Source organism: Ammospiza caudacuta, chromosome 5 (assembly GCF_027887145.1).
Source record: "Ammospiza caudacuta isolate bAmmCau1 chromosome 5, bAmmCau1.pri, whole genome shotgun sequence".
NCBI classification, from domain to species: domain Eukaryota; kingdom Metazoa; phylum Chordata; class Aves; order Passeriformes; family Passerellidae; genus Ammospiza; species Ammospiza caudacuta.
Genome location: NC_080597.1, coordinates 74,790,502 through 74,818,103, shown reverse-complemented (window position 1 = coordinate 74,818,103; position 27,602 = coordinate 74,790,502). Strand labels below are relative to the sequence as shown.

The following is a 27,602-nucleotide window of genomic DNA, read 5'->3' as shown; positions in this document are numbered from 1 at the left end:
GGAATATTCTGTATTTTTAAAAATATATTCATTAAAAAAAAAAAAAACAAACCAAAAAAGAAATAAACCCCAAAAAACCACCAAAAAACCCAAAGCTTGCTTAGATTATCCCTAAACACACATATTTATGTGATTATTACCTCCACAGTTCCCTCCTGAATTTGATTGATGCCTCTGGCCTCCTTTATGTGCTTACTCAGCCACAGCAGTGTCTCTGCTCTGATTCCCAAGCTGGTTTTAGCTCGGCTTGGTGATATAACCAGATCAGTCCAAGCTGAAAATGGGTTCATTTGTCCTGTTTCTCAGCCCTTGCTGGATTTGCTGGTACATGAGTAGGCTGCCACTTGTCCCCCTGGCTTGCTCAGTCTCGTTCTTAGACAGTCTGGCAGTCAGTGTTGGAATTAAAATGCGGAAAAAAAATAATTTCTCAGTCATCCTTTGATTGCTGGTATCTCTTAACTGGGTGGTTTTGTGCATGTACTGCAGGCTGATAATATCAGGTATTAATTTTCTGAAAGACTGAAATGCTTTTTTTTTTGGGAGGTAATTAGAAACAACACTGATTTTTCTTTTTGTTTTTTTGTGAAACCTAGTTAATAATATTGACTGGTATAAATTATAGGATGAGGAATCTCCAGCAATGGATTTTTATGCTGACTGTGACGTGCAGCTCACTCAGCTGAAGAGCTTGTCTTAAATCCCACACCTGAGCTACTTAAAGGAGCAGATCTAAACACAGAATTTGCAGGAAGTGTAAAAGGACTTTAAAGCCTTGTGTTGCTGAAGATATTTCTGTGCAGTGTCTCCCTTTACAGTTGGTTTTTAAGGTGTGTAAAGCCAGAAGCATCAGGTGTGAGAAGTGATGGGTTTGGATATCCCAGCATTTCCATCCTGTGTATCCATGGCTGTTCCTGACCACTCTTCCCCAATCCACAAATGCTGGATTTAAAAATACAATTTGCCCATGCTGGTGACAAATTCCACTTTCCTGGTCACACTGAAAGCAGGGGAGAATTGGAAAAAACCCTGTTTTTTTCATTTTTTCCCCCCCCCTGCTTGTTTTATTTCTACTTCTCTGACAGGTGTTGCTATGTATGTCAAGGATCTTGTAGTTCAGCGAGCACAGTCTTTATTTTAAAGTGCAAATAGGATTTTGGCCGAAGTTGGAAGATGCTCCTGCTTGCCCTGAGCGGATTGTTTCTTTCCAGGGTGTGTGTGTGTGTGTGTGACAGAGGCTGGAAAAGAGAGGGATAAATGTGTGTGGGCACTGGCAAGAGGCCACACTGCTCAGGCCGTGCTCTGGATCATCCCTCCCTTCTCCCATTGCCTTGCAGAATGTATGGGCTCAGCTATATAAAATAATACATTTATTTCAAAATTGTGTTAAATGAGCTCATCTCAGTCACTCACTCAGCAGTTATGAAATCCTGCCAAGTGCTACACGTCTTGTAAATTTAGAGGGTTTTTTTTTTTTTTTTGTTAATTTGCAAAGCATGCAATACTACACGAGTTACTGAGGCAGAGAGAAGGCATCTTCCCTCACCCATAACATACTGAGGCACGAAGAGAGATGCTGAAAGCCAAGGTTTGTGATCTGACCCCTTCTCCTCAGAGCTCCTGAACGTGAAGATTCCTGACTCACAGAGGCTGTCTGCTCGTGGCAGGCAAAATTATCATTTCTTGCACTCACAGCTGAGGGTTTTGATGGGGTTGGTGACCAGCTCTAGCACAGCACAGCTCCTTTTCCTTCTCCTTTTCCTTCTCCTTCATCACCAGCTTGGAGCCAGGAATGGGTGAGACTCCTGCTGCTTCCCTCCTAACGAGGTACGAATTCCAGATCAAATGTTAAGGGCTGCTTGTTTCGAGGTGAAGAAATCAGATTCAACCCCTGGATTTGTTCCAAGCAGGGATATCACTGCATGTGACTCTTGTCTTTGAAACTGTTAAAGCCTGCTGATCTGACACAGCTAGGGATGGAACTAAAATATATCAGCATTTCAGAGATGGGAGGCAGAAGGAGCTGTTGGGTAATTTAGTCTGACATTTAGGGTGTTGCAGGTCATTGCATGGAACTGTTACTCTCTGTTTCGAGCTCAGTAGCTTATGTTTGACTGAAAAATTGAAAAATTAACAGGCATCTGCTGAAAATGCTTTTCAGAAGGGCAGGCTGGCTTTTTAGGGAATTACATAGAAGTGAGGATTTCAGTATCTCTCTTAGTAATTTGTTCTATGGGACAAACAGTCTATGCTTGCTTCCTTCTCTTTTTTTTTTTTTCCTTTTTTTTGTGTTTTGCTGCATTTCTGAGTTGGAGATGCCTAACTCTCTGTAGTTTCATGGGGATTTTAAGCTGGCATAAACCAGCAGAATTGCTGAAAGAAGCACTTAGCATCCCCGATTTCCTGCTGGATACCAGCTGGACCCTGGTCCTGGCTTGGTGTTCCTATAACCATGGGTGAACCCTCTGTAGAACCAGTCACAAAAGCAGCAAAATCAGATTTCTCCAGGGCCAGTACCAAGATCTAGATCATGGCACAGCTGCATGAAGGGGAATGAGCAGTCAGGGACGAGAAATGGGTGAAGGTGGCTTCAGCAGCAGATGGTGAAGCCACAGAGTTACTTTCAGCTGTTGGTTCTTCCTTTTCTGGTGGGAATATGTTGGTTCTTGGCCCTTTCCTAATGGGAATAGTGGTTGTTTGTGTTGCCCTGCAGCCAGCAGTGTGTCTGGGTTCATTCTTCTGGTGTTAAACACCAAAACTTCACGACCAGGTGTGTGTCAGAATGCTGGAATGAAAAAAAAAAATTACAGTTACTTGATGTAGCAAAAGCTGTTCAAGTGTTATGTAGGTATTAACATTTACCTTGCTGTTGAGTTTTCAGTATCTGTGTTGTAGTAATTGGTAGCTATACACAAGGGAAAAGGGCTTTGGATTTACTGGAGGGCTTATATGAGGCAAATTAGTCTGAGTGTTGGCAGGTAGAGTGTGGAAATCCTCAGTATGTGATGACTGTTTTTAGTAAAGATTTAAAAAAAACAAACCCTGCTTCAAAGACACAAATTGGTATTTATTTTAAGACCAGATGTTGAACAGTATTTAGTGCTAAACCAGGTGACCTTTACACTAAATAATTTTGTTCTCTCAATGGAATGATTATTTCTCTTAGGAGAGCATTTGGTAAGAAATCTCTGTGCCAGCTCTCATGCTTTTAATACTTTATTGTGGTTTGTAATAAGAGGAGAGCATCTTTAGCCTCTGTAAGTCTGAGATTTGCATCACACTAACATGGTATTAGTTTATTGTGTGTCTGTAGTCTGAGGAGGGTGAGGTTTTCTCAGATAGAGGAAGAAAGAACTGAAACTGTGAAGACCAAGATCCAAGGACAAGTCAACCCCAGCAAGAGAGGATTTTGCAGCCTGGGCGAGGGACTGTCTGTCACCACAAAACACTCTAGAGTTACAAATTAGAAATTCAGAATGTGCCCATCTCCTGGAGCATCACATACTGATGTTTTCTGTATAGATGGAAAAAGATTTTTTTACAGATACTGCTGAAAGTGTTGACTGATCATTTTTTTAGTACTGTCAAAATAATTTTTGTTGTTTTCATTTCAGTTTACCAGGAACTCTTACTGTAGTGAAAGTTGTTACATAAAATTGGCCTGTGTTTTCTTGCCAAAAGACTACAGTATTGTTTAAGCAGAGGTGCTGAGTGGTTGATTCCATGTTTCTCCTGGTAGCACTGAGCAAAACTTCCTTGTATTTAGGACTGAAAAGTATTCAGTTTTCTTTTGAGATGGATTTGGTTTTGGATAATTTGTGAATTTTTTCAGCAAGAGCTCACCTTCACAAGTTTCAGCTGGTGCAGGTCTCATTTTACCCATGGGAGCTGCAGAACTCAGCTGTACAGGTTTGTTTTGCAGAGGAATCTTCTTTCCTTTTCCATTTTTGATCAGGAGCTCCTGACAGCCCAGGTCATCAGAGCTGTTGCCACCACTTGTGTGGAAATCCTTTTTCTTGAGATCTGACCAAGTGTTCATTCAACTCAAAAACATCTTTTTGAGTGACCATCTGATTTTGGGCTGCTTTAATTGAAGCTTCTCAAAGTTGCCTGGCCACACTTGTCCCAAGGATGTTCTGCTGTGGTACCATGACAGTATTGGGTTCATGGTTGGGCACACAGGTGTTTTTCCAACCTAAATAATTCTGTGATTCCCTTCTTCAGGTGTTCTTGCTGTTACTGACTGGGCCTCCAAACTTAGATACCTTTCCTGCCTGTTTTACTTCCCTCTTTACTTCATTTCTGGTTGGCATCTCATCCTGGGTACTCCTGTCCAGGCAGTGCCTTGTGTCCTGATAATCCTTTTCCCCTGTATTTTGTAAAATCTTCTGGTTGAATCTGTGGAAAACCTTGCTTCCAGAAATTTTTCTGGCAACCTGCAGTTTTTATAGGGGAGATTACCATATTTCTCATTTAAAATTCTTACTTTAGGCTTTTATTGAAGACAGCAAAGAGTGCCTTTTCTGGTTTTGTTTTTGATTTTTTTTTTTTGTTGGTGGTGGTTTTTTTCTTGTTGTTATTATCGTTTCTTTTTCAAAATATTTCTTTCAGTATTCATTGTGCAGATGTGTATTACCATAGCAAAGCTGTAAAGTAGCCAAGCTGTGCTGATCTTCACTGGAGGTGGAATAGTTTAAAGAAGACTTTGTGATCTGCTTTAGTTGTTTATACTTCAAAATAATCTAAGAGAAAGGTGCCTTTTTATTTACCAAGCATTTGCAAGAAAACCTTAAAAACCCATCACAGCAAATAGTAAATAATTTTCTTTACAACACAAGACCTCTTTTTCCTGAAGAGATGGGATTCTTGCCAGCCTTCAAAGTTTCAGAAGATTGCTCCTATTTTCTCCTTATTATGTGTCAAATTGTAAAACATAAAAAATTGTTGACAAGCTTTAAAAAAAAAAAAGATATCCAAGATTGACACCTTTTGCTAAAATACCATTTAACTTCTTTTCAGGTAGAAAATAATGGCTATTAGAAGAGAAGATCAGTGAGCAATGCTGAAATAGAAGTTGTTTGGGGTTTTTTGGCTTTTTTGTGTTTCTTTTTTTATTTTTTTGGGTTTTTTTGTTTTTTTTTTTTTTTTAAAGAATCTTAAATTATTAATTGCTTCTGAGACCTTAATGCAGTGGCTTTGGAGTTTTCCACTCTCAATGCAGTTTCAATCTGCTGTTGTATCTATAACTTATAACTGGTATATATATTTATATATTATATAATATTTGAAACATTGAATAAAAATGAAGTTTTGGACTTGGTTCAAGCTGTCTGGGTGCCTTCTGGGGATGTAAAAGTATAGTCATCAAGGAAATATCAATTTTCTAGTTGGCTAAAAAAGGTGTTTGTGGTTGTGTATCACTTCTATGCATCAATTCTGAAGAATTTTAAAAAAACCTACAACTAGAGAAACCAAAAGCTTAAACTAATGGTCATCCATCTATTCACTGAGCTGTGACTGAAACCAAGAACAGGGCAAAGAGCTTTGCCCTAAGAAGTCATGGCTAAAATGTACCAGACATGAACCAAACAGGAAATTCTGCAGAGAAAAAGGGGAAATAAGAACTTGGATCTTGTTAATTAAAGTTTTGGCAGGCTGACCTTCAGGGCCTTTTTGAAAACTCCAGTGTGGGATGCATCATGACTGGTGTTGGAATTTCTTGGGTCTTTTTTGACCACAATAGGGGGGGAAATGTGTTTGCCATCAGGTGCAAGTCTCTGGTAGGAGGAGAATGGAGCATTCCCTGAAAGTATCTGAGGGTTTTTTTGGGAAGCAGCTTTTTGGAGGATGGAATAGAAACTGGTCAGAAAGGAACATTTGACAGGAATGGAGACAAAACCAGCAGTTTCTGGAAATGTTCAAACGGGGAAAGAAAGACTTATTTCAAAGATGCATAGGGATTTGTGAAATTAGGTTTTTAATGGATTGAGAACAAGTTGAAAAAAAAAAAAAAAGAAACCACAGTGGACCAGGGGCGTTACTTAAAAGTCTTTTATTCATCTTGCTTTTAATTTTGCTATTCATGAGTCCCATGTTTTATGTATTTTACTAATAACTTGGAGCTCTGGAGTTTACAGTGCTTTTAGTGTGTTTAATGATGCTCATTCTGAAGGAGGGAGCAGAGCTCCTCCATCACTCAGTGACTCAGGGTTCCGGAGCAGGGGGTGGGAGAGGCAAAATGAGAACCTTGATGCAGCCAGGAGGCTGGAAATAAACAAAAACCTGTGTCCTCTCAAGGCTGAGACAGAAGGTTTTCTTTGTATTTTGAAGAGTCAGTAGCACTCTTCCATACAGATCTGGAAAAGAATTGCAGTGTGACCTCCCTTTCTTCCAAGGGTTGGTCAGAAAACTCCGTGTTGATGCAGGTATGAGGTGGATGAATGTTACAGAAAACAAAAGAAATCCAAGTTTTTCACTGAGTTCATCCCACGGCTCCCGTGCATAACCTTTATATGAAAAGAGAGGAAGTCTAAGAGCCCAAGAATGCAGACAGATCACCAGACAGGCAGAGATTAAACTTGGATTAAGAAGTTTGAGCAGGAGGAACATGGCAGAGATAAACCAATGCACAGGTGGGGTCATTCACCAAATGCCTGAAGAGTATGTGTTAAAATGAGCATGTTTAACATAAATACATTGTATAGAGGTTTCCAAACTACATATTAAAAAAAGGGAAAAAAAGCTAAAAGCTAGCAAGAACTCTCTTACAGTCTTTAAAGTTATTTACTTAGTCTGAGATGCTAGGATGGGCAAGAGATGCAGTGGTTTCATCACCTCTTATAGGTGAAGACTTCAGAAATCAGCTGGTTCAGGCATTCCTGTAGAAAAGTATAGGATTTAAATCAAGTTAGAAGAAGACTTGCAACACAATTTTTGACTTAATCTCAGGGTGATACTGCTCTGAGAATGGGGTAGATGAGAATGACAGGCGTTGGTGCCTGCTGAGAACTGGATGCCCTGGTTTTCAGAACACTGCAGTGGGTTGAAAGGACTAACACTGGGAAACTGGTCAAACAGCAGATTTGGTCTGAGATAAAGTTCACCTGTCTGCCCTGTGAGAAAAAAACAAAATGTGGGATCATGAGTGCAGAGTGAGGATGTGCTTGCGAGTACTGTTGAGATGCCTGAGGCAGGGATGAAAAATCCACCTTTCCTCAGGGGAGAGAACCATCTGTGATAAAAGGGTCATTTTGAGGCTCTGCAGGCTTGGTTTGCCAGAGACACTTGAGGGAACTGGGGCAGAGGAGAGGTTTTCTCCTCCATTAGCAGGACATGCAGGAGGTTAAAGCTGTCACTAGGGAGAGGAGAACAGAGAAAATGCTCTGGATTTTCCACAGTGTTTTAGAATCCCCAAAAGATGCTTAACAAACCAAACCAAACCTTTTGGGCTGAAAAGGAGGCATATTTCCCCTCCCAAAATATGGAGGTGGATGGCTGGATGGCAAGTGTGCCCTGGGCTGGTGGGATGAGGGAATTGGAGAAAGTCTCCTTCATCCTAAATTGCATCCAGACAGGGTTAAACAGGTCTCACTTCTGGCACTGCTGGGAACAAGGGAAAGAAAATTCCTGGTTTTGTCATGTCGTTTTTCAGAAACTTTGTTAATAAATGGGAAAATGAGGTGACTGGAAGAGGTGTGGAGAGGGGAAGCAAGAAAGGGAAAACTGTGGAACCCACCAGAATTTGCTTTGTCCTTGGTGGGATTCAGTGACAGAGAGAAAGAAAATTTTCAGTTTCTAATTTTTAATCAAGCAAGTGACTGAAAAAGGCAAGAAAGAGAGAAGGACCTGCCCTGGAAGGGCAAAGTGGGCACAGAGGAGATCACTCAGAAACCATTTCATTTCTCTTACTTCGCTGTATTTTTTTCTGTGCAATGAATGTATATTTAATCTAGTTGGTTCTAGTAAAACTCAGCTCTGGAATTAATAAATGTGCTCTGGTGTCTTTTGGGTGTCTCATCATGGACGGGTGGAAGCAAATCCACCTCTTGCTCTTGAGGTGCTGCCAGGCAATTTGTGATAGCACAAATCCAAGCACTTATATATGAGTGAGGTCTCCAGAAATCACTGACTCTGACATACTAATCATATCAGAAAAGAGAGGGAGGCCTCTGAGTGCAGGAGTGGATATTTCCATCATGGATAGTCTTAATGAAAATGATTATTTTTAAGTCTTATGTTAACCTGTATTTTTGTTTAAGAAATGAAAATGGGGAAACAAAAAAGATTTTTGAAAAATTTAAATTTATAGTTTTGATCAGTAGCAGAAAGCATAATAAGGTTTTACTTTGGTTTGGTTTTTGGTGGTTTTATTTATATATTTATGTGCAAATTAGCAGCTTTTGAAATGATGAGAAATCAGAGAGGAAAAAGGAAAATCTTTTGTACTTTTAGACCAGCGACACGAATGCAGAATTGGATGCTTTGCTGAACTTCTAGCTGTGTTTAAAGTAAAGAGAATTTTCCTAGTTTTTCAGGCTGAGTGAAGTTGGGAGCAATTTGCTGCGTGATACGGAATACAGTGAATCAGCATTCGCAATGGCAGCTATTTATAGTCACCCTATTTTTATTCAAAGCAAAACAATAGCACTGAATTTCAGGCAGTTGGACCAGACACTCAGGAAGGTCTCTCTGGAAGCTGAGGGGGAAAATAATCTCATCTTGCTGGATCCTGAGGGCTGAGCTCCGCCGGCATCTCCATTTCAGTGCCGTCCTCCGAAGGTGAAACCCGGGGAGCTGTGCTGGGGAGCTGCAGGAGCAGATGCCTCTAAAATGTGATTTTTACCCACTCTTCTGAGGCTGTCAGCGTTCCTTGTGTTTTCTGCTTGAAGGGCTGAGCAATGTAATTAATGCCTGTTAATTTTAACCATCTCTTGCAGGTTTTCTGTGGCTGTTGCACGTCCTCCTGCTGCATCCAACGTGGATCCGAGTGCCGTGGCTGCAAAGGCTTGTCACTGTCTCATGCTGGGTCCCTCACATCCAAGAGCTACTTGGCAGTTTCCAAGGCAACCACCTGTGGAATAATTAAAAAGGATGAAGTGTTAGCGTGCCAGATATAAGGAATTCTAGCCTGGAGAGAGCGTTTCACTTTCTTCACGTCTTGAAGAATCCAAACGTGCTTCTGCCAGCAAAGTTAAGGTAGTACAATTAAAAAGTAATGGTTTATTTTTCTGGAAGTTTTGAGGTGGAGCAGCAAGCCTGATATATGGCTGTATGATGTACAGAAATGACCATGGTTCCTTCTGGGTTAATATTTTGGGTAGGTTTAAATGGAAAATGCACGAGAAAGGTGGTGATGGGAAGGCAGTAATCAGAATTTTGTATTAGTAAAACAGTTGCATGGAGTGGTTTGCACTTCACGCCGTCTTCCCTGGGATGATTTTAAGCTGGGAAGGACTAAAATGGAGCATACATTAGTTGGAGCATAAATATAGGAAGTGCAGCCTTCATGCCAAGTACACTGAGATTTCTTTGGCATTCAGTGCAGTGATAGATATAAAAGGAATCGAGGAGTGGGCTCACTGCAAAATGACAGTCGGAATCAAGGCTTGGTCTTCATCCCAGAGCTTAAAGGGTGGGCAGTGCCTAAGTCCTTGCTGAACCAAACTGATAATCAGGTTTAGCTGCTTCAGTGAAGCAGCAGCTAAAACCATTTTGAAGTCACATATTCCCAGATTCAGAGCTGAAATTGCACAGTGGGGAAAAAACAAATATTAAGCAAAAGAAGCCTGTCAGAGTAACAAAAAATGGCAAATTTGTTTCTGAAAGTTTGAAATGTTGCTTCAGAAGTTGATGGCAGAGGTGTTAGACTTCAGAGAACTGCAAAAGTTCTTCTCCAAGTATTCTATGTTACTGGATGTATTTGCTCATTATATCTTCCTTCTCTGCCAGTCATTCAAATATAGTTGAATAGAAAAATATTCATTTCTGAAAATGGAGTTAAATGGAGAAAAACCACATTCCCATTCATCCCATAGTCCAAATAACTGCTTAGTTAAGTCTGGTTACCTTGCCTGATGCTCTTGTACAGTTAATTTTAGGCGTGATGCTTTTGTGTGATTTATTTTAAGGAAAAAAAATAAGAGCCCTAAATTTTGAAGTAGAAATATTTGGGATGCCATCTGGGCTTTACATAATAAATTTTTCCTGCCAAAATGTTTGTGGGATTCTGTTGGGATGTGGATGGGATTTCACATTCCATCCCTTCCCACAGCACAAGAAGATCATTGTTTTTTAGATATGGTGGGTCCAGGAAGAAATAAGAATTGTGTGGTGGCAGCTCTGTGATCTGAGGGAATACAAATAGAATATATCCACTAAGGACTCTCACCTTTTACAGATGTTACCTAATTTCAACAGCAAATATTTGCAGGTACCAACTGAGTACAGCTGCAGTTTTCCACCCTGATGCTTGATTTTGTGTCCATTGGTTGGTTGTCACCACATCTGAAATGCCAGAATGGTTTTCTCTCTGCAGTAATTCTTCAGCCTGTTAATTCCTTTCAGTGTGGAGCTGTGGAAAGTGTTTTTTTTCAGGCAAATGCTGTTGTCACATGTGGAAGGAGTGTGCTGGCAGAGTGTCTGCAGCAGGCACAGTGAGGAGGATGCAGAATTGAGACACTCTGTAGGTAGAATGAAGGTACTTGGTGTGTGTGGATTCAGATCCTTCCTCTTTCCAAGCAGCATCAGTAACTCTCAGAGATGGAATTGGGTACTTGTGAAAGAGCACAAGAGTGGATTTGTGGATGCCTGGTGTAGCAGCAATCAGACACACTAATGCAGGATTCCCAGGAGTGCACACAGAGGGGTTTCAGCTTGGATGCATCTACAGAACATCCCAAACACATACAAATATCTCCATTTTTCTGTTTAAATGCTGTGGTTTTTCTCATGAAGCTTAAAGGTTCAGGTGCTGCTGAAGCCATAGGGAGCAGCTTCCTGACAGTTCCTGTTCCAGATCCCTTTGAAGGGGATGACTTGTCTCTAAAAAGGTGCCTGTAGAAATTAATCCATCTTTTCCATGGATGGTTCTGCCTGGATTTAGATGATTTACCACTGGTGGCAAACATTCCAGGAACTTCAAGTGTGCATTTAGATATATTTGTATATAAAATTAATTCATCTATGCTTGTTTCTCCATATTCCATTCCTGTTCCAGACTTCTCTAGAGCTGAGTGGAGTTGCATTTGATCACTGGTACATCCCCCTTAATCATCCTCCTCTTCCCCACTCTGATGTTTGACCCTGTCAGTTTTCCCAGCCTTCATCTGCAAGCCTGTGCTTCAGTGTCAGGGGTAGTGAAGAGCCCCACAGAGTTTGTTAACATAGTTTGTAAGAGAAATAAAAACAGCTGTGCTAAATTTAGGCAGCTGTGCTGTGTGAAAGAAAATACAGTAACAGGAAAAATTGATTTCTGATGTTTTTTATGTAGGTTATGTTCTAACAGTCTTTATCCCTGGGAAGTTTTACAAGACTGAAGGGAGGGAGTAGGTGGTTAGAGGCAGTGATTTGTTCAATAATTTTAATCTCTTAAAGTGATTCAGTACCTGTTGACACAGAAGTTGCTTCTGTAGCCTTGGCTTTAAGAGTTGGTGCTATATGCACCCAGAAAAGTAAAATTTCCTTTTGAATTCTCTTTTCTGTGGCAGAAGAGTTGTTTTGCTCCATGTTGGAGTAACTTGGTGTCTTTTTGAGAAGAAAAAAAAAGGGAAATAGTGATATAGTAACTCTTTCAAAGATTATTTTGATACAGTGGTTAATATTTTCCTATTTTTAAACCATCAGATCAACTGTATCAAGAGTCAGTTACAGTGTGGTAGTCTAAAAGTGTCATTAAAATACCCATTAATTTTGTTAAGTGAATTAGGAGTGTTTCCTGGAATAGGTAGGACTTTTCATCTTGTTGCTTGGAAATCCAGGTGATTTTTGAAAGGGAGTTTTTCCTTCTAACAAGAGTGGAAATGTAGGGGAAATTCAGGGAAAGAGCAATAAGCTCAAGCCACCTTTGTGGAAAAGGGAACTCAGATAATGAATGGACCCTTTTACTTAGGCTTGATTTTCCTTTGAGAATGAGGGAACTGTTTTGTTGCACTTTGGTGGGTGGATGTTTTATGGGGAGCAAAGCTGCATTGCAGCTTTGATGCAAACAGAATTATCTACAGGGGGACAGACTTTATGTTAGGCACCTGATCCCTCCACCCTTCCAGCTGCTCCTGCTGGGCATTTTGGATATGCTTTTCCAGCATAGTTCTGATGATTTTCCCCTGATAGACAACACAGAAAGTCTAGAATAGAATAAAAAAGAATAAAAAAGCCTGACGATTGCAGAAAGGTACTGAAGGTAGGAGGAGAGAAGCAGCTCTTGTAATTTTCTGACCTAGAGCAGTGATTTGTCTCCAGCAGTGGCCACAGGTGGGTTTTGGAGGAGCAGAATGGGAACAGGATCCTCCTCCTGCACACCCTTCACTGTCCTGACATCTGCAGGACAGGGATGGTCTGAGCTGGGTGTTTTTGGGGTTTTTTTTTGCAGTGTTTACTGGATTTGTCTTTTGGAATTCATTAGTGAGAAGCAGTGGGGAGTGTAAAGCTCTGTGGTTCTCCAGCTTAACTAACACATCAGCCTGTTCAGTGAGGAACCATCTTCTTTTGTCAACTTTTGAGCCTGAACTCCATTTAAAATCCACTCCTTGCACTGGAAAAGGCTTAAGTAATTCATACATAACTGTTTCCTTTGCAACCATAATTTTCTAGAGCTCTGCCTGCTGCAAGTGTTGAGTCAGTTCAAAGCCTGCTGACCTACATACATGAAATAGGGCCACTTGCCCCACCTCCACTCATCCTACTTCACCCTTAATTTCATTGAGAGTCCTCATTAATTTCACTCCTGAATTTCATTTCAAGATTTTAATGTCCTGTGAGTTATCTGCACGCATTTCTTTTTTTTTGTTTTTCCTACTTATTTACTGCCTTTGCTACTGTGAATAACTTTACTATCATCAGCAGATGTTGTCATCTCACTGTTGAGCCCTTTTCATGTCATTCATGAATTCATTGACAGTGCTGGGAACAGATCCCAGCCCAGATCCCTGTGGAAAGAAGAGCTGAAATGGCACCAAGTTCCTGCCAAAAGCAGGGTGGGTTTGCCCACTTCTGCACGTGGCTCAGCTGAGTTTGTGGTAAAATCCCTGTCCTGTTTTGGTACACTTGTAAATGTGGAGTCACTGTAAAATACTTTGTAGGAATGGATAATAATATTTGAGATACAATGTCATTCTTCATCATAGAATTGGTGTTAAGGTTGGAAAAGGTTTTGTTAAGGTTGGAAAAGACCTCTGAGATCACCAAGTTCTGCCCTCAAGCACCACCATTTTTATTCACCACAAAACCATATCCTCAAGTGCCATATTCATGCATTTTTTGACTCCACCACTTCTCTGGGCAGAGTATTCCAGTGCTGCCTATTTGTAATTTCACCTTTGAAATACAGGGTGGGCCAGGGATTCACCTTTTTGGATGTCTGAGGATGATGTTTAATGTTTAAAAGGTGCACTCCTGCTTTGTTCACATTTTTCATCTTCTGAGTTTTTAGTCTCAGACCACACTTGGTTGGAACCTGTTGGTTTGTCACTCTCTGCGTTGCCAGAAAATATTGAATGAGGGAAATTAGGTAAGAGAATCAATCTCCACATTCATAAAAACACACTTGTTTTAGATGTTTAGATGTAGGAAATTGCCTGAGCAGTAGAACTTGTTCTTGTTTTTCACCATTAATGTAGCAAACATCGAATGTTTGTAAAACTGGGCCAGATTTAAAGGATCTGTAGCATGAAATAACTTTTCCAATGGTGTTCTGCAGCTGCAGGTTGGGGAAGTAGAGAGTTGAGGACACAAAAGTGCTGCACATGAGTGCAATGTACCACTGCTCCTTCCTCTTACCACCTCTCTTCATTCCTAGTTACTCCTGAAATTCTGTTTGTTTTTTCACTGCTCCTGTTGTCAACCACTGTGAAAACTGTATTTTCACAAAGCTATCTGCAGTGACTTCAAGGTCTCTCCCAATCAGGAAAAAGACTAATTTAGAACCCCTCATTTTCAGTGTGTAGTTGGTTGTTTTTATCTGTATACAGGGCCTTAGAATTAATCTACTTGAATTTCATCTTCTGTTTTCTCTCCCAGTCACGCTGTTTAATAACTAGCTGGGAAAAAAGGCTGAGGATAACTGCTTTGGTGCATTTACTGGTTTATCTGCAATAGACCTGTGACCCCACAGTGTGTCCTTTTCAGCATAATTTATTGTTCAGTTAAATGAGAGAGGTCTAACTCCAGACCTGTACAGGAGTCTGGTTTTATGTGTGTGTATAAGGGTTTATGTTCTCTGCATGTAAATTAACTGTTGATTAATAAGATCCTTCCTCCTTTCTGCTCTACAGCAGAGTTTTCTTCAAGATTTTGTGCAGTTGATAATTTTTAGGGACTCCCAAATCCACAGAGCCCTTTCAGAGCCCTCCTATCTGTGACCTGCAGACTGCAGCCCATCAGTTGGTATTTTTAATAATTTGGTTTCCTTAGAAATCTGGCTGTGTGCACGTGCTGCTGGCTGTGTAATTCCTGGTAGGCTTTGGCAGTGGGCAGTGCTCAGCTTCCCGCACAGGATCCCCTTTCCTGCTCCTCTCTGCAGGCAGGCGCCAGGGCTGGAGCTTCCCTGAGCTCTTCTGTCCTGAGCACTGAGTTCATCTGGGTTTTCATGTGGCAAAGAAGAATTGCTGAGGTTTTTTCCCCTTCCCCACAGCTTTGTCCTGTCGAGCCTTTTATCTTCTGTCACCTGCTGGCCTAGCAGGCTGTCTCATAAGCTTCACCCTTCTGGTGCATTTGATAAAATTTCCTCTTACACATCAGTTCTCAGTATTTTTTTTCAGCTTAAAATTTTGCATTTAGTTTGTTGAAGTCTTTTTTTTTTTTTTTTCCTAGAATCACAGTATGACTTCTGTTTTTGAAGGACATGCTTTTGAACTCTTTCTTAACATTGTTCTTTATTTTGTTTTAAGTTGCACTTAATCTATTCTTCCATGTGCAATATGGGGTCTTTACCTTACTAATACCCTTAATATGGTAAAGACCCCATAATACCTTCCCCTTAATACCTTCCCCTTTTTTTGCCTGTTCATTTTAGGGTTTTTGTATAGCAGTTTCCTTGTTTTACCATCACAGAATGCCTGAGCTTATTGAGGACCTGACTAAGATCACCTGGTCCAACCCTTAATACCTGCCCCTTTTTATGTCTGTTCATTTTAGTTTTCTTTATAGCATTTCTCTTGTGTTACCATCACAGAATGCCTGAGCTTATTGAGGACCCGACTAAGGTCACCTGGTCCAACCCTCATGCTCAAGCAGGGTTTTGTTTGTTTTTTAGTTGCACAGCTAAAAATAGAGAAAACTACTGTTTCAAGTACTGAACTTGAGTGCTTTGTAATCAGCAATGCAGCCACTCTTCAGCAGTGAGGATCCTGCACACAGGTCAGGACTAGGTCAAGCTCTGCCTCTCATGTGGGTTTTGGGAGTTGTTTGAAGGAGTGCTAATTAATGGTGTCTAAAAATGCAGTGCTCACATTACAGTGACTACACTGGGAGTTTATCCACCTCCAAAATCCTGCAGTTTGGCCACTTTAATTTCAAGAGGTGATGTTTGATGCTGATAAATGTCAGGTACCTTCATGGGGCTGGGAAGTTCCAGAACCAGAGAATGGTTGGAGTTGGAAGAGACATTAAAAACAATCCAGTTCCACCCCCTGCCATGGGCAGGGACACTTTCCAGTATCACAGGTTGCTCTAATCTCTGTTGAACCTGGCCTTGGAAATTTCCAGGCATGGAGCATTGTCTGGAACTGGAAGTCTCTCTGTGCTGCTGAGCTTGGTTTTCTGTCTTTTCTTTCTTGTTGTGCTTTTGTTGGAAGGAAGAAGTTTTGAGCTTCATGGGCTTCCATGCACTTTGAGATGCTCCTGTCAGACAAAACGACACACGAAAGTTTTTACCAGAAATTTTCTCCTTGTTGTGGCTCTCATCCTGCTGGAATAATTGGAGGATGCTGCCCCAGCCAGTGAAGTGGAATGAGCAGTTTGGTTCATCCTTCTGCCACCATCCCTGTGTGGTCAGATGAGCTGCTGTCTGCATCCCCTGAGCTGTAGGGAGGGATTTAGACACCCAGAATCCTCCTAGACCCAATGCAGGTATTTGAGATGGAGTGAAATAAATCCCACCCTGGTATTTCAGTGTTCTGAACTCACCAATGTTTTCACTTGTAGAGAGTTTTTTCAGTCATGATGGTTAGGAAAGAGCAATTTGATGCTTGATGAAAAGCAAGGAGAAAGCTTGCAAAGTCACTTTGGTTGAAAAGAAGTTACAGGTCTGTGGGTGACCTAAAAATATAAAATATGAGTGGAATTTTAAATCACCTATAAAGGTGTTACAAAATAATGTTGATTGCAAGGAACAGCTTGGTTTGACTTGGGTGCTTGATAGTTTCACCTGTTTTTCCTCATTCTTATATAAGTAAGTGAAAAGTTTGCAACTTGGAGATGTCCTCAGAGGCTGCATTTCTAGCAGTATATATTCCATTTCAGAGACTATTTCCAAAAGCATGGGGTGGCAGGAAAAGGAGGAATGGCTTCAAACCGAAAGGTAGCAGTTTTAGATGAGATATTGGGAATAAATTCTTTACTGTGAGGGTGGTGAGGCCCTGGCACAGGTCACACAGAGAAGCTGTGGCTGCCCCATCGCTGGAGCGCCCAACCTGGGATAGTGCAAGTGTCTCTGCCCGTGGCAGGAGGTGGGAGTGGATGGGCTCTAAAATCTCTTTACTGAAACCATTCTGCAATTCTGTGAAATGAGGAAAAACCCCAGCATACTCAACAGCAGAAACTGGGTGAGATTAATCTGTCTTTAAAGGTCAGGCTGAATTTGTGTTTTACCACTTTCTGTTCGTTCCGTATGGTCAGTGGCAGCATCAGCTGAGCTGTTTCTGAGTTTTTAAGATGAGTTTGTGTCTGGACTTATTCACGCACTACCAAGAAAAGGAAAACCCTGAAGCAGGTCTTTTAAATTATTAGTTGTTAGTGGTTGTTCATCCAAATAAAGGACTGATCTGACTCGCTGGAAATTTTTTGGTGCTTTACCCTGGTTATTACACGATTGCAGGGCTCAGGTTTGTGTGGGTGAGTGGGCAGTCCTGTGTGCAAATTCAGACTCCTCAGCAGCCTCTGGGCTGAAGTTGATGAACTTTTTCTGTTCTCTTTTGTTCTGTCTGTACCTTCCTCAGTTCTGGGCTCTGCAAGAATGCAGACTGGTCTCAAAACTATGTAGATTACATAATGCAGGGCTGGGTTTCTTCCAGCTCAGTGTTAGCTGATCTCGGTTTCTAGCAGGTTTGAAAAGCTCTTCTGCCCACCAAACCTTAGAGCAGGTGTTTGCTTCAGCAGTGGCATTTGCTGATCTCTTTGTTATGTTAATTTGGGGAAAGATACTTTCTGGAAGTCTGAAGGATACTGAAAGCTCTGTGTTTATTTGTTCCCATCAAATAATTGTGGATGGAATGCAAATGTTCAGGGATGGTGTCAGGACAGAGAGGGGTGTTTTCAGTTAATGTCTGCCAAGAATTAAGGAAAATTAACACAGAATTCTTGTGGTTTGGGACAATACTCACTGGAGGAATTGTCTGCTCCACAGATGGGGCTGTACAGAGTACTTGGGATAACTGGTTTGGAGCAAGGTTTGTGTACAGTATGCAGGGGGATGCTTGACCTTCTTTAGATACAGCAGTTTGTAGTTAGCTGTTGAGCAATTCTCAAGGGAAAGATCCCCCAGTCCTTGCTCAGGCAGAAATCTGACTGAAATCAGTAGTAAGATTTGTTGGTATCAAGGCCTTTGCAATCAGTGAATAATCACCTTGGTGTTTACTCAGAGAGTTTGTTTCCTTCAAGTTGTCTATTTTCACCTTCTGTAAGGTCCTCAGGTTATTTCAGGAATGATGTTTCTGGTGGTGTCTATTTTAGGCACTTGACGTGGGATTTCAGACTCTGCTGAGGTGTTGGCTGTGGTACAACATGTGGCTGGTTTATGGTGACTCCTGCTCAGATTTGTGAATTTGTGATGCAAATACCATCTCTCCTGCAGGTTTTCAGAGCTCTGTTTCCCCTGCAACTGAGGGTTTCACCTAACCAGCATTGTAAAAAGTGACGTCCATGTTATCCCACTGGATTAAGATTAATCTCACCTGGGTATCTGATTTTTAAAGTGAGATGAACTTTATCCAGAGTCTCCTAATTGGTGGAATAATTCCAAACAACAAGTAGTAAGATCTTATCTCCTTTTTATCATCATGGTTCTAAAGAGGGAACTTGAGCTTCCTTCATAGTTATTTCTTGGTGTTCTGCCATATAAAAAGCCTGTAACAGTCTAAAGATAATTGGGCAAAGGAAACTTGGTTCTGGATATGGAGGGGTTTTTTTGTTGGTAGAAAATCATGAGCATCCTGAAGATTTAAGTGAAACTCACTTAAAAAAACCAACTTGATTTGGTATATAAGCAGTGTTTTAGAATGATGCTGCTGCTCCTCCTTGAAGCTCTTCCAGCTGAAGCACACACTGCCATATGCTGCTGGAATACCAGCACACGAGCTGGATTGAAATACAAATGAGCAGAACTGCAGTTTGAGGCGTTAGTTCTGCACAGGGATCCAAAATGGTTCCCTTTGTCACTCTACTAAACACCTAAAGTTAGTTTTACAACATGCCTGTGCAAAACATTTCGGTGGCTTTGGGTCTGAAACGGGGATGAAGAGGTTAAGAGGGAGTGAGAAGGAATTTTTCCAATTTTCTTGTCTTAATCTAGGGGCAGGCACAGGTGATGTGATGCCACTGTACCACCTAAAGCAAATAAAGAGAAAAGGGAGATTTTGTAAGCAGCTCAAAGAGCTTGGATACTTCACTTGCCATCCAGCTATCGTTTTCCATGAGATTAATCAGATGTTTGGTAGCTTCCAGAACTGTAGCCATAGCTCCACACTCGTCTCAACTGCTGCTCTTTACTTAAAATAGCTTTAAGACACCAATATTTAAGTGTTAGCTAGGATTTGAACTTTCTAATGTGTGTTTTAATCTTTAAAAATCTACTTTTGTACTGTAGGAGAATTTGTGGACATATAAACAGCCTTTGTAATTGGGAGCAGATAGTTTAGATGTTTCATTTTAATGCTTCACATAGATACTTGCTAAGGAAAAATGCAAAGTTTCCCAGCTAGTCCTCTGCTGAAAGTTGTTTTGAACCAGAGTAATGATGAATAATAATGAGCAATAAATTAACAGGGCTGTATATTGCTGTCATTGATGGGGAAGTGCTCCTGCTGATTTTATTCCAAACGCTGATCCCATAGTGGTTGATGCCATGATACTGGGAGGAAACATCTTAGTTTAATTCATGTGTTTTATTAAAGCCATAGATACTTATTTTAATAAAAACATCAGGTACTTGCAATCTTTAAAAGGCTGGAAAACTGTGATGCAAACCAGTCTCCTCTTCTCTTCTCTTCTCTTCTCTTCTCTTCTCTTCTCTTCTCTTCTCTTCTCTTCTCTTCTCTTCTCTTCTCTTCTCTTCTCTTCTCTTCTCTTCTCTTCTCTTCTCTTCTCTTCTCTTCTCTTCTCTTCTCTTCTCTTCCTCTCCTTCTTTCTTCTTTTTATTTTTTTTCTTCTCCTTTTTTCCCCGGATAAAGAAGACCTGATAGGAATGCATGGAAATTATCAACAACATTCCTCACCAAGTATTCAGGAGCAATTGGGCTACTGGTATTTCAATAATTGATAATTAATGAGGCTTTATAAATAACACTTTGAGTTCTTTTTACGTGCCTGCTGGGGTTTTTTTTGGAAGGGGGAGGAATGTCAGACAAATTTCTGGCGTTTCTGTGCTACCTTGGAGACTAGAAAATGTTTCATTATTGGCATATGAGATTCTTATGTAACTTGGTAATTCTGGGAACAAGAATTTTCAGAAAAATGCTGAGCGGTTCGAATCCCCTCGTAAAATTAGAAGATTTAAAACCACTGTGCTAAATACTTCTGTGATAAATTCCCCAGAAATACAAGCATTTCAAGCTCCTGGAATGCATTAATTTCTCTAGGATTGCATCCTCAAGGAGTTAAAACTCCAAATCCCATGGAGTGAGCGACACACTGGCAGTCATTACATAAACCCAGTGTGTTTGCTTGTGCAGAATATTAAATTGGGATGCAAGGGAAGGTGAGGAGCTGCTGCCTGGTGGCATCAGGAGCAGAGCTGGTGCCGTTCAGGATGTGGTTTGTGTGTGCAGCCCCCAGCACAGGGCACTGGGAAGGAGGTTGCCCTGATCTCTTACTGCTGTCAAGAGGTTTTTTATTTGTTTTCTCCAAGTTCAAGGTCTGTAATTCTAGTGGGACGAGCCAGGAAAGGACTTGCCCTACTTTTTTTTGTGTGTAAAACAGCCTGGCTTATTTTATCCACTGTCTTCAGAACTCTTGTTATATTCCATAGAGAGGGCTTGATTGAATTTTATTTGTTTCAGTATAAAGTGAAAATAGTGGTTTGTTAGTGTTCACACCTGCTGTGTGAATTTCCTGATTCTTAGGCAGATTAGAAATTGCCTTATCCTTTACTTTCTTGGGGGCAGATAGTCTGACACAGGAATCCACTGATTTGAGATGACTCAGAATTAAAAATGAGTCAGTTATGCCCTTCTTGGTTTAATTTTATTTTTTTGACTTACAGAATTAAAAATAAACAGAAGTTCAGAAATTGTATACTTTATTTCTTGTGTCAGGAAATGATCTTCTTTCATTAGATAATTTCCTTTTGTGTTTTTTATTTCTCAGGGTTCATTTGTGGTGTTGGCCAGTTTGTTCTCTTTGTTCCTCTCTCCTCATGGAATGCAAGGTGTTGGTAGAACAAGTACATCTGAAAGTCTTATTTTTTCCTGGGTTACTGAACTGGGTGTGCTGTGCACTTTGGTGCCTCCAAGCACTGTCTTAACTTCAGTCAAAAATTCAGGTTCAGGATTTGCAGAAGGGGTGGCAGTAAAATGTGTTTGGATGATAGAAGGGCTGGAAAGAGAGAGCTGTGTCATGCAAGCAGCAAGCATGTCTTTAGTCACTTCTGTTAAGTGCTTTTCTGGCTAAACCAGTGTCCTCTTGCATAAATTCTCATCATATTCTAATAATACACAATCAGTTACCATTTGCTTTCTCCCAAATTAAGGTCACACATTCTCTTTTTTTTTTCTCTCTTTATTTTCCATGTTACTTCTTGAGGTAATGAGGTGCAAGAAAAATAGCAAATCGGGTATTTTCCATGCCTGTATTTTTGCAGATAAATTTACCAAGGAGGAAAACAATCTATAAAATGCTTCTTTCAAGGCAAGGGAGCACAGTTGATCTTGAGACAGCATAAAGCAGCAGGCATTATGTAGCAGTGATACTAAAATTAAACACAAAAATTAACTTCAATACTAACTTCAGGCTTTTTATTTTTTAGTTAAAGGCAAGCAGTGTTAGGACAAGGGAATGGATTAAAGCTGAAGGAGAGTAGATTTGGATTGAATATTAGGCAGAAATTGTTGGCTATGAGAATAGGGGGGCCCTGGCACAGGTTGCCCAGAGAAACTGTGGCTGCCCCACCCCTGGAATTTTTCAAGACCACATTGGATGGGGCTTGAAGCAACCTGGGATAGTGGAAGATGCCCCTGCCCATGGCAGAGGGTTGAAATTGGATGGTCTTTGGGGTTCCTTACATCCCAAATTATTCTGTGATTCCATGGAATTTTTAGTTTCACGTCTCTTTATCAAGCCTGTGTGGTTCTTTGTGAAAGAAAATAAGAACTTTTCCTCAGAAGTGCATCTTCTAAGGACTGCTCTTAGAAGCTCTGCCACCCTAAAACACCAATGAATGCTAAAAATTTAGCGCTGCTGTTGCTAAAAAGCGAGAAGTTACTTCCAATTCAAGCTTGTTTCCCTTCCAGCTGTAATATCTTGCTGTGCCTTTCTCTCCAAGGATGGAGGAGCTGTTTGTTACTTGTCATATTCACAAAGTACCTATGAAAACAAGGTCAGGGACTCGTCTCCCTAACGCAGGAGGGGTTTGGCCTGGCGTCACAGAGTCTGTATCCCAGCCAGACCCACTCTTTTCCAAACCCTTCCCTGAACTCCTGCCAGCCCCTTGGCGTCTCCTCAGCGTGGGTATCAGAACTGGACATGGAGTTCTAGCCTAGAACTCAGCTTGATTTGTTGCATGAGCACAACGAGTCTGATGTCATCGGCCAAGCAAATCCAAAATGTGGATTTGCCCTGCACTGGCTGTCCCTACCAGGGTGATTCAACCCTTTCCCGGGAGAAAATGTCCAGGTCATGGAGGAGTAGCCTGAACTCCTTCAAATCTGGGTGACGTTGATTTGTTGGGATTAAAATCAGTTGTTGGGATTAAAATCAGTTGTTGGATTAAAATCAATTCTTAGGATTAAAATCAGTTGTCAGGATTAAAATCAGTTGCTGCCTTCAACCGCTGTCTCGCTGTGGAATGTTTACTGTTGTTTCCTCTGCCAATTCTTCAGTTATCCACAGACTTAACTCTCAAGTATTATTGTTATTATTATTATTATTATTATTATTATTATTATTATTATTATTATTATTATTATTAAGATTTTGGAAATCCAGGGCACAGGGAATATTCTTCTGTCTGCTCTGGGGTGCCCTGACCCCCAGGGCAGCACTGACTGTGACCCTCATCCATGGAGAAAGTTTCCCAGACTTGAAGATGGACTGGAATCCACAAAAGTGTGAAACAGATTATAGAGAGCAGTGTAGGTGTATCACTTGGTGAGAAATTGAGGTTTTGGGATTTTTAGTGTGTTGTGGATGGAAGCAAGATGGAGGGCACAGGGTGTCACCCTGGGTTTCTTCCTCATGCTTGTTCTTCCTTCTTCTCCGTGGGTTTGGGTGGCATTTTGTAATTGGGCAGAAAAGTCCACATTGCAGCTCTGTGGGATCAGTTATTGGGTTAAAAGGGAAAATAATCCAGGTGTCAGTTCTTAATTGGACAGTTGAGTCTTAAAAGCCCTTGTAACAAGAGATTGTTGGCCATTTTGTGCCTTCTAGTGAAAAGCTGCCCAACTCACGGTAGTGAGACTGTTTTACTGATAAGAAATAATAAACACCTGAGTCTGAACACAAATTACTGCCTCAAGTGCCTCAATCCAAACCCAGCAAACCAACAACTGGTACCCCCAGAGTAGATGGTGTATAAAATTTCCAGGGCCCAGTCCCATGTCTGTTTCTCCTTCATGTCACCCATTGCTCTCATGGGGAAGCCACCATCCTTTGCAACAAAAATCAGTTACCAGCTCTGGAAAAGATGAGAGGACTTGGGTATCCCAGGTGAATATTCTTACGGACAGAATGAGTCATTTTTGTGTGGACTTCTAACATGTGGGTGAGTGAATCATCAGGTGTTGAACAGATTAATCTTTTTTAATAGGACATGCACAAGATAATGTTTTCTAACTGAGACAACTTGTAGCTGCCTAAAGACAGTATTGCAGATGCAGAAATACAGTGATGTTGTGTGTTTTGGAGTGTGATACCTTGGGAGATGATCCATGAAACAGCCCAGTGTTGCTTTTCATAGCTCTTGGAGTGCCTTAAGTGGCCTTTAAAGAGTTGTTAAGAATTGAAGATTTTTGGTGGGGGGGGGAATAATTAAAAGTTGACTGATAGTTGTGTAAGAAATTGAGTGAGGTTTGGCTTTCTGATGTGCTTGTGTTACAAAGCCGCTGTACGTAGGTTGTGCTTGTCTTTTCCTGGTGATAGGATGGGAGGAAACGGCCTCAAGTTGCAGCAGGATTTTAGTAAAAATTTCTTCACCAAAAGGGTGGTCAGGCCCTGTCACAGGCTGCCCATGGCCGTGGTGGAGTCCCTGTCTGTCCCTTGCTGTCCCTGGAGGGATTTAAAAGATGTGGCACTTGGGGACATGGTTTAATGATGGCCATGGCAGTGCTGGGTAAATGGTTGGGCTCTGTGATCTTAGCGGGGTTTTCCAACCTAAGTAATTCTGTTTAAATCTGCACACCTCATGATGTTGATCCAGCCTGTATCAAGAGCATGTGGAAAAATAAAACTGAAGAGCTGTGCACACCCAAGGCCCATTTCAGTAGGGAAAAAAAAAAAAAAGCTGAATTTCTTAGATTGTCTAAATGTTGGGGATTTTTTTTTTTTCAGTCCACAGCCAAGTTCCACTATCCAGAATTATGCTTAGTGCTGGGTTTTAATGATGTCTGAAAATGACAGAGCAAAACCGTCTTCCTGTTATGGCTGATTTAGGATAGGAGATGAAATATGACATTTAGCCATGGGTTGGCAGGGATGAGGGCTTCAGTGAAAACTCACCACAAGTTTATGTGAAAAGCTGGTGGTTCTTTCCTAGAACTTCATTTAAAGCTTAGTCTTGTACCAGCACTGTGAGCTCAGGCAGTTTTCTTCAGGTTTCATTGGAAAGCATTTCTCAGTAGGTGTCCTTTAGAGAGTTTTGAAGGGATAAAAATTATTTTGATGGACAAAACAATTTTCTGAGCAGCATCACTTTCTACGCAAGTCAGGACTACAGGCTAGAAACATATATTTTGGTCACCAAAGTAAATTTGAAGAGAGATTCATTCATTGCAAACAGGGATGCAGATGCTTTTAGAGCCTGACCAAATCCTTGTACGTAAAAGCATCTTCATGCTCCCAGACTCCTGAATATGGATTTTGTATGGAGTAGAAGGGTTGAACACCAGAAGTGCAATAATAATAATAAAAAAACACAACACCACCCCCACTCTTCACACCTTCCCCTTCCCAGCTGTCTAGCTCAGTGAATTTCACACCACGGTTGCAAGGCCAGAATGATTATGAATTAGGGTTAGCACAAAATCTAGCTATTTGAAAATTTTTACAGCATTTTACTGTAATGTAAAGGCTAGAACTTCTCCAGAAATCAATTCTGAAAAAAGCACAAGGGCAGGGAGGTCTCACTTTGAAAACCCAATTCATTGTGACAGAAAATGTGATTTTTAACCTTGTCTTTCAATCAGAACAAATTGTGCCTTGTCGCCTTGCACTTTGCCATTTGAGTTCTCATCTGTTCTGCACTCCTTCAAGCCAGGATCCACATCCCCACTTGAAGCACATTAAAAATCTTGGGTATAATCACTGTTTTTTGACTACTGGTTAATTTTTGATCTTTTTGCTGAGTGTCCTTGGGCAAGGCTCCAGGCTGTCATGACCAAATTCACAGAGGTGCAGGCTATGGTGAGGTTTTTTTGAAAGCATTACACTGTGAAGAAACTCTCTGAGGGAGTATCTTTATTGTGGTAAAAGTCATACAGCAGCTTTTCACTGTGATTGCAGCTTCAGCATAGCTCACTGTAATTTAGTTAGCCCAAGGCTATAACATACTGCTTTTCAGGATTCTAGAATGGCCATTAATGGGAGTTTGCTGAGAGTGGGTGTGTATGCCTGAAGGAAAGCGCGCATAAAAAATTAAAGCCTCCTGCTCACGATGTGGTTGGCGTGTGCTGTTGTCCTTGATCTAACTTAGCTGGGTACTGCAGGTGAGAGCAGCACAGCAGTTCTCTAAATAAGTCACTTCAGCCTTGAAGTCTGCATTTGATAAGATTTTGTTGGCCTCAGTAGTGTGCAGCTGGTTCTTACAAATGAGTGTTCATCTCTGGGCTCAGTGGTTTACATCCCTGCATACAGAGAAGTGTCTTTGCTTTATGGATGGCAGAGCATACATGGTTTTCAACTGTCCTGTGGCTTTCAAATACCCTTACACACAGGTGGTATTTCATTATATCTTACGGTAATTGGTGATTGAGATAAAAGTCCAGTGCTCAGTGCATGACCCCTTGCTCTGGCCAGTGTCACCTTTCCTTATATTGGCTTTTTTTCTTTACATATGAAAAGAAGGCAGGTTTAGATGGGATATTAGGAAGAAGTTCTTCCCTCTGAGGGTGCTGAGGCCCTGGCACAGGTTTCCCAAAGAAGCTGTGGCTGCTCCATCCCTGGAAAAGCCCAAGGCCAGGTTGGACAGGGCTTGGAGCAGCCTGGGATAGTGGAAAGTGTCCTTGTCCATTGCAGGGAGTCTGAACTAGATATTCTTGAAAGTCCTTTCCAACCCAAGCCATTCTATGACTCTGTAATGTTTAATAATACTTTTTTTTCCAGACTGTTGCTATTCATGGCAATATCAAGAGGTAAAAATTCTTTTATTGCTGCGGAGGAGTATTTATAGAAATAATCTCCATCCCAGCTCCCTGCTTGCTGCCATGTTTTAAAGGAGGTGTGAGAGCTGTGAATGCATCCTTCAGGGTTCCAGGCAAGCATTGATGCTTCAGTGTGCTGAGCCAGAACACCTCAGTGTTTGTTAGGATTTAGTGACATCCCCTAGAGATAAGTCAGAGTTCCCCAAGAAATCCCAGACAGAAAGGAAAACCAGTGTGCATGCAGGAGAAATGGTGGTTGCCACTGTGGGTTTAACAACCTGCCTTAATTCTCCTGAGACAAAGTGAGGTGGCTTGGTGGCTCCTCTTCTTCCCACTCCTTCAGCACAGCTATTCCTGTGGGGTTGTAGGACAGGAAAACTGCTGTGTTCCACAAGGCACTGCCACACAGGGCTCTCTTATCCCTCTCTAATTATGCTCAGTGTGGCAGCTACTGCTGTTAAGGACATGCTGCACTCATGGAAAAAAATTGCTAGAATTTAGCTTTTAATTTATTTGTCCCCCCATTTGGAGAGAACACTTAATGTGATTTTGTGTAATAAAGCCAACTATGTGTGCTGCCACAGAGGTGATTTTTCTAAATTTAAGGTTTCCTTTGAATTTATTCTTATCTCAAATAGATTGGATTACTATAGGCTGTGTCGGCGTGAGTCACTTGTAAGTGCCTGTTAATCAAATAAATCTGAGTGGTTTCTTATGGAAATACTATTTTCTGATTTCTATTTATATGATGGTCCTGGTCTTGTTGAATCCACACTGACTTCACTGGAAATACCTCTTTGGAGAAAAAAATGGTACAATTTCCCGTGCTAATGGAAATTGCAGTGAAGCAGTAAAATGAAAAATAGCCTAAAGTAATTAATAAATGGTTTAGAAGTTCTTTGTGTCACCTTGATTAGCAATACTGCCTGAGACTAAAAAGAATCATCAGAGGATGTTGTTTTTTTGTGTTTGCTTTATGGGTTTTTCTCCCCAGTTAATAATGCTGTTCAACTCTCCATACTGTATTTTTACATTACCCTGCAAGTTTTTTTCATTCACTTGTTGCCACTGCCCTGCTCAGGGGTGTTGGTATTTGCATCACTTTGGGCATTAATTTCCCATCCATAACATAGTCAACTACTGAAAACTAAACACTTAAGTAGAGAAAAGTAGCTGTTTTAAAATAACTTCAGCCTTTTTCTGTTTTACTTGTGCAGCAACTGGTATTTA

The 27,602-nt window shown here is 41.0% G+C and overlaps 1 long non-coding RNA gene across 1 annotated transcript in view; it reads left to right on the top strand.

Annotated features, from left to right (window-relative positions):
* Positions 1-27,602, top strand: part of LOC131557992 (uncharacterized) — a 94,291-nt gene that overhangs the window by 4,635 nt on the left and 62,054 nt on the right. Inside the window, exon 2 of the long non-coding RNA XR_009274773.1 lies at positions 8,934-9,192. This is a non-coding gene — a long non-coding RNA (uncharacterized LOC131557992). The remainder of the gene's footprint in view (positions 1-8,933; positions 9,193-27,602) is intronic.